This window comes from Hetaerina americana, unplaced genomic scaffold (assembly GCF_022747635.1).
Source record: "Hetaerina americana unplaced genomic scaffold, ioHetAmer1.1.p SCAF_4, whole genome shotgun sequence".
Lineage (NCBI taxonomy): Eukaryota > Metazoa > Arthropoda > Insecta > Odonata > Calopterygidae > Hetaerina > Hetaerina americana.
In genome coordinates, this window is record NW_027286985.1 from 49,610,069 (window position 1) to 49,616,831 (window position 6,763).

General features: G+C 36.9%; 1 non-coding gene across 1 annotated transcript; it reads left to right on the forward strand.

The window, feature by feature from the left end:
- The first annotated feature begins 4,288 nt into the window (after positions 1-4,288).
- Positions 4,289-4,361, forward strand: TRNAK-CUU (transfer RNA lysine (anticodon CUU)). The gene has a single exon. It is a non-coding gene; the product is annotated as a tRNA-Lys (tRNA).
- The last annotated feature ends 2,402 nt before the right edge of the window (positions 4,362-6,763 follow it).

The following is a 6,763-nucleotide window of genomic DNA, read 5'->3' on the forward strand; positions in this document are numbered from 1 at the left end:
AACGTCACTGCGTATTTTTCAATTTCATGGGAAGAGATTGATGTATTACTTTGCTAACATTCCCTAATGATTTCTCGATGCCGCATTTGGCATTATAAGTAATTGACGTCCATACATAAGTTTTGATAGAATATTTTGACATTTGATTAGTATATGATTTTATATGGTATCTATAAACAATTGGTGATTAACTGTTCTCAGGGCTTGAAAATTTAAGTCTGACCGCTTTCGTAAGACTCGGGTACCGCACACGTATTATCAGAACTTGCGAGTCAAGCATAAAAAAGAAGTGTTTATAAGCTATAGTTTCAGTAATAGAAACAATTTTTGAGTAAAATTCAAGGCAAAGAAGGCAAAAGAAGAGTAGGTGAGTAAGCTCAAAAGTGATTTTATGGAAATTTTCTGTGGAAAAGTGGTTCTATGAAAAGCGTGACTGTTTGGTATGAGCCCTTAATCAATTCAAATACTCCTTGTCAACCAGTTATATTACAGTTGAATACGGTGGGTAGCTGCGACTAAATTAAAGAGTGCGAGTTCCAGTATTTTCTTTCCGATTTTAATGTTTGATAACCAGATGTTGCATAAATGTAAACATTTTAATCGGTGGTGCTTATTTATCTCGAAGATTCGCATTATTTTTATTATTATTTAATGTCAACCCTTTATCAATATTTGGATATCTTATTCAAGCATTCATTCAGAAAGGCTGTCAGTTATTATATTAATTAATTCATACATATATATTAACTCATAAAGAATATTAATTTAATTTATTCCTTATTCATACAAATGAGAGGAGATTGCAGTTCCCTATCATCCTTCATTTTTCATCGCAAAATGAAGAATATGAAGTCGTAAAACTACTGTTATTGTGTAAAAGGTTGAATTGTGAACTAATGATAACAAAATATCAAAGCTCTTGGAATTACAAAGCGCTTTACATCATACGTATTATAATAGGATTTTGTAAATAGATGAATAGAATATGTGAATCTTTGAACGAGTTTCTCATACAAAAAGAAATAGATGAATCTTATCTTTTGATTTGAAGAACCATTGAAGAAATTAGGGACAGATTAGCGGCAGAAATTTTAAAGCTCAAGTGAAAAAAATAATTCAAATATTTCGCTGAATCAATCCGAGATATGTAAATTTCATTCACTTATTTTACTGTGCGGGAGTTCTATTCTCAGCAGAAAAAAACCATTCATGACATTTTTCTCTAGTTTTAAATTGGTAGGTAAAATTGACAGAAATGTGAGGTATAATTTAAATACTTAATTAAGATTTACATTTTTTAGATAAATACGCTTAAAGAATTGCGCAGAAATTTCATTAAAATCGAGTCTTAGTTTCCCTAAGTGACAGTGCATGTTGACAGACATCGCCGAAGCTTACTTATTGACATCCGAAGTTTGATTCGGACCGTGGTTATTCCTATTTCGTAGACTGGGTCCCTTTTTCCCTTCCATCAATCTTCCCTCGGCCCTTGCAATTTCTTTCTCGCTGTCAACCTTCTTTCTTCTCCAACATTCCTCGCGACGATTCCAATCATCTATTCCTCTTTACTTAATCCTCTCCCATCCGTCCTCCTGGGAGTCCTTTATTTGTTTCTGTTAACGCCATTCGCCTGTCGGTTCACATAATGAGCAAACCCGAAGGGGAGCCTGCTCTTCCTCTTTCTCTCACTCGCACTCACTGTCGTAGACAAACACAAATTCTGATTCGGAGGCGATGGGGTGAAATTTACGACGCTGATGCTATTCCATGTTTGAAAATTTCTTATTGCAGCGCTGTTAACCTTGGGTTTTTCAAAATTGTGATATTGGCATATATATATATATATATATATATATATATATATATATATATATATATATATGTATATATATATATATATGTATTAGAAAAATACAATCAAATTTTACAATTTTATAGTCGCCCATAACTTCTCTTTCTTAATTGCTTTTGAAGTAGATCAGGAATTTTCATTCAGATAGCGACTCCTGAATACTTCATGGTTCATTTTTTGGGGTTAAATGGTATCACTTCATATATTTTTTGTGCACATAAAAAACATGTGATTCTCAGGATCACCAACAAAAGGATAGAGAGTTGGGCAAAAGATTAGTTAGGGGATGATTTGTTTGGTTTTAGGAAGGGGAAAGGTACGCGTGATGCCATTGCAGTAATGAGATTATTAATCGAGAGGAATATAAAATACAACCAGGAGATATTTGCCTGTTTCGTAGATTTCGAAAAGGCGTTTGATTGAGTGAATTGGGAAATACACTTGGGTATATTGCAGAAAGTCTCATACTGCTCAGGTGCGAGTGGGGAACGGGGAGTCCGGATGGACAGTGTTAGGAAGAGGTGTAAGGTCGGGTTGCCCATTATCACCGTTGCTGTTCAACTTATAAGTGGAAGAAATGATTAAAGAGGCATGGGAAGAACTGGAGGTAGGAATAAAAGTCGATGTGGAATTTGTAAAATCAGTTAGGTTTGTTGATGACCAAGCTTTATTTTGTCAGTTAGCCAAGGGGTTGCAAGCATTACTGAGTGAATTCAGTGCAATAGACACGGGATGAGAATCAATATCAATAAAACAAAGGTTATAAAATTTTTTAGAGAGGCATTGGCTATGCTAAACATTAAAAAAGGAGGGCAAAAGTAGGGCAGATAGAACATTTTACGTATCTTAGAAGTGTTTAGGACCAACTCGGTCAAAATAGTAGGGACGTAAGGAGAAGAATTGCGCTAGGCAATGAGGCTTTCACAAGGAGGAGGGAGTTAATGACATGGACGTTGAGTAAGGAAGTTAAAAAAAGACTCGTGCAAACTTGGATCTAGAGAGTAGTTATGTACGGCGCGGAAACGTGGTCACTGAAGCAGGAGGATAGACGTAGATTGGTGGCCTTTGAAATATGGGTTTGGAGAAGAATGGAGAAGGTGAAATGGACTGAAACGAAAACAAACGAGGAAGTGCTAGGTATGGTAGGTTAGGAGGGGTTTGTTGGGGAAATCCTTAGGATGCAGGGAAAATGGATGAAGGGAGTATAGATCGGCAGTAGGGTGTTAAAGGCTGTAATGGAAGGGGTAATGTTAAGCAAACGAGGAAAGGACAGGAATAGGATAGGGATGTTGGACGGGATGAAGGGAGGAAGGAAGTACTCAGAGATGAAGAGGAACCTAATGTAGAGTAGGTTGCTGGATTGTGTTTTGTTAGTAGTCACAAAATATTTATTTGTATGGTATGTCCATGCAAAACCTACCTTGACCGGTAGATTACTTGATAATTATAATGAAATTTTAAACAAAGACAATATTTTAGACAATAGCTGAGGCAAGAAATTCGGTCGTTTTTTTTGCTCGAATTAACTCAGTATTAACCATGTCTTTCATACAGATTGCAATACTGCCTGAAGCATGTTTGCTGACTTAGTTTCAGTTTCTTTAGAGGCACTAGTTACGTATTCCTTCCAGACATTATGTCATTTGCTTGACTGCTTTAATTGTAGGTTTCTGTGCCAACGTCTCCATGAATAATACAGCCGTTCATTAAGCTAAATCTTTGGAAAGAGTTGGATGCACATTTTCTTCGTCATTCTTATTTTTTTTCTTCAAGTTTTAGACTTCACATTCATTCAGACAAAGGTCAAAAGTAACTCAGTGATGTGCTCACACCAAAATTTGTAATAAAATACTCGGCTGTACGGGTGGAAGTATTTTTTACATGATATTTTTTCACCACCATCTCTCTTCATTTTCTTTCCAGAACATTAGACTTTATGCGAGTATTTCCACTCATCCCTTAATAATCCCAATTTAATTACCTCATCCTATATTTTCTCCCAGTTCCCTTCCTTTCTTCCAAGCCCCACCATTTCCCGGCTCCAAACCATTTCATCAGCTCTCCGGTGCAGCACGTCCCTCCGCTTCTCAAACCAACCGGCCTTGCCCTTCCTCGCCATTACCCAGCTACAACCACCTTCCACCACCTCCGTCCCTCACTTCCCCTTCAGTCGGTTACGGCCATCCCACAATTTCCACCCCATGCATTTCAGACGTCTCTTCTCATTGGTGTCATATTCTCTTTGGCCTTTCTCCGGGAAACTCTCATTTTGCGAGACCTGGGATTATAAGACGAGTGAGTACTTGAGAAGCTCAGCGACCTCTGAAGGATTGGTAGGAAGGCAATTCATTTCTTCAACCAATGTCTCGTTTTTTGCTTTCTGTGCATCGTATTCTTTTGGGTTTATTCTAACTCTTTCGCCCTCTTCCAGCAACAGCCCGGCTAGCTCAGTCGGTAGAGCATGAGACTCTTAATCTCAGGGTCTTGGGTTCGAGCCCCACGTTGGGCGACTTTTTTTCGGTCCCCATAACGGTGGAGTCTCGCCAACCAATCCAGAGGTCATTGATTCGATTCCTTCCTTGTTCATAGATGTTTTCCGTTGTCTAGAATGTAATATTTAGTGTTAGGTAGAACAAGATGCGATATAGTCTCAATATCGCCCTAATAATTTTAAATATTATACATATACAGTATAGTTACACGCTATACAATAAGTTACAGTATAGACTTCATTTTCAATATGTGAATGAGGAACCTATATTTCCATTGCTGAATGTTTATTTAGTTTAATTAATCTTGGCGGAATGTGAATCAGATCCCTTCCTTCTAATCGTCACCTTCACCATCACTTCACAACATTTCGACATATTTTGTTTATGATAAACTCCTCTCTTCTGCAGTTGATATGTTTCCATTTCCTTTATCGTCATTTAATTACCATCAAGTTGAGCGAAATGATTAATATAATCCGCAAAAAACAAATGGTGGTATTGTTTTATTATGAGCAAGCAGCAAGTAATGGCGTTGCTACTACGTTTTATGAATTTTAGCAGCCTATTGAACGCGGTGTATGGATACATACATTTAAAGCCTATCCTTCGTGTGCGTATATGTGTATGTGTGTATGTGTGTTCTTTTTTGTGTTCTTATATTGTTTGTTGCTGTCCAATTTTTTTATTCAATTTTTTTCCTGGATACGTGATGAAATTAATGAAGAGCGTTTGAGTTTCAAATTAAGTTAATGAAGTTTGAGCGTCAAAAGCTCTGCACGTTTGCCTTAAAAATGAGTAAAATATCTATGAGTTTTTAGTAAAATTTAAAAATGAGATTGGAACATGACGTGAAACACTTTCAGTTTTCCACAAATAATATCCATCATCTCTTATTTTGATATGCCATATCATTAGAAATGTTTGTATTTGAAACACTTAAAAAAGATGAAACACACGAACATACAATATTTAGTTGATACTCAAATCGTGTTTCAAGTTTGGCATAGTTCCACCATGCCAGAACTAATGCCTTAACGTGAACTATTGCATTGAGATGCATTTGATTTAAAGAAATTACTACGTGAAATCACAATACATTGTCCGGTAGAAGTCTCCTTGTGACAGCTGAGCATGATTTTCGCGAATCAAAATACTGTACTTCCAATTTATCTCTTTCTTTCTTTGAATGAAAACAGATTTGACTAAAGGGAAGTAGGGTTCTATGATTTTTTTCTTTCCACAGGGATCCCACATATTAATGATCGTTTAATTCAAAATGAACTCGTAATAGAAATTCGCCGTCAACGTTTCCATTCCACCAACTTCGGCCTGTAACTAGATTGCTCCCGTATCTGGGAGGAGAAGTACACGATATTTGTATTCTTCATTGGTTAGAGAGAATTAAGGAAAACCCTTGACCCTTTCTTTCTCTTTGAATAATTTTTGACAAATAATACGGTCTAACCATGTCTCTGGAAATCACCTCTTCGCTCGCTGCGGCGGTCAGAGAAAACTGTTCCATTCCACTCTTGCATGTGGGAGAGAATGACGCAGCCAACCTGGTCTGTCGTTTCGAGAGAAGTCACGTTGTTCCCATATACTATTCTCACTCCGTTTCTCTTCCTGCCGTCCTTTTTTCTTCCTTTTTTCTCGCGCGTTAGGGCCATAAGCTTTTGCAGTTGTAGTTTAAACAAGCAGCAATGCTCGAACTCTATCCCCATGCACGAGCGCATAAAAATCCAATTTATCCCGGTAATAATACTGTTCTGCACGGTTTTCTTGTTATGATATCCGTTGGTCAATTTTTAAAATTTGCTTAAAAAAATATATATTCTTTTTTCTACCTTTTAAAAATAGCTTTCTCTCGTAATTGGTCAGCTCACCTGAAGTTTTCGGTTTTTTGTTTTTTATTACATTCGCTTCATGAAATATCTGATGAACTGTTCACTTGTTCTTTTTTGTGGTCGGAGTAGCTTTTTTTAGTACTTCAAGGTTAAGCTAATAATTCTTACTTTACTTTGAAATACATCAGATTATGAATTCTCCCATGGTAACTGTTATGTTACCATCCATAGATTTTATTTTTTATTCTGAACCTTTGTAATTACATCGAGTTTTCTACACTTAAGCAATATTTTTGGAGCAAATTTTTAGTTGCAATACTTTACATCGGACAACTCCATACTAACCCTTGTAAGCGTCCTTCCAAATTTAACCATCTCTAGGGTGAGCACTTTTGAAGGAACCCTGAACATTTTTCGAGGTTTCGTTGGCTCAAAGCCAAGAAGCTTTCTCGCAAATGGCTCAATTTTCGGATAAATGAATGTTAATCCTTATGCAGTGTGGCGTATTTATAATATTTCGCCCTCTAGAGTGAAGGCAAACCCTCCGATTATTTCCCTCCTCCCCCTGGCCCCCC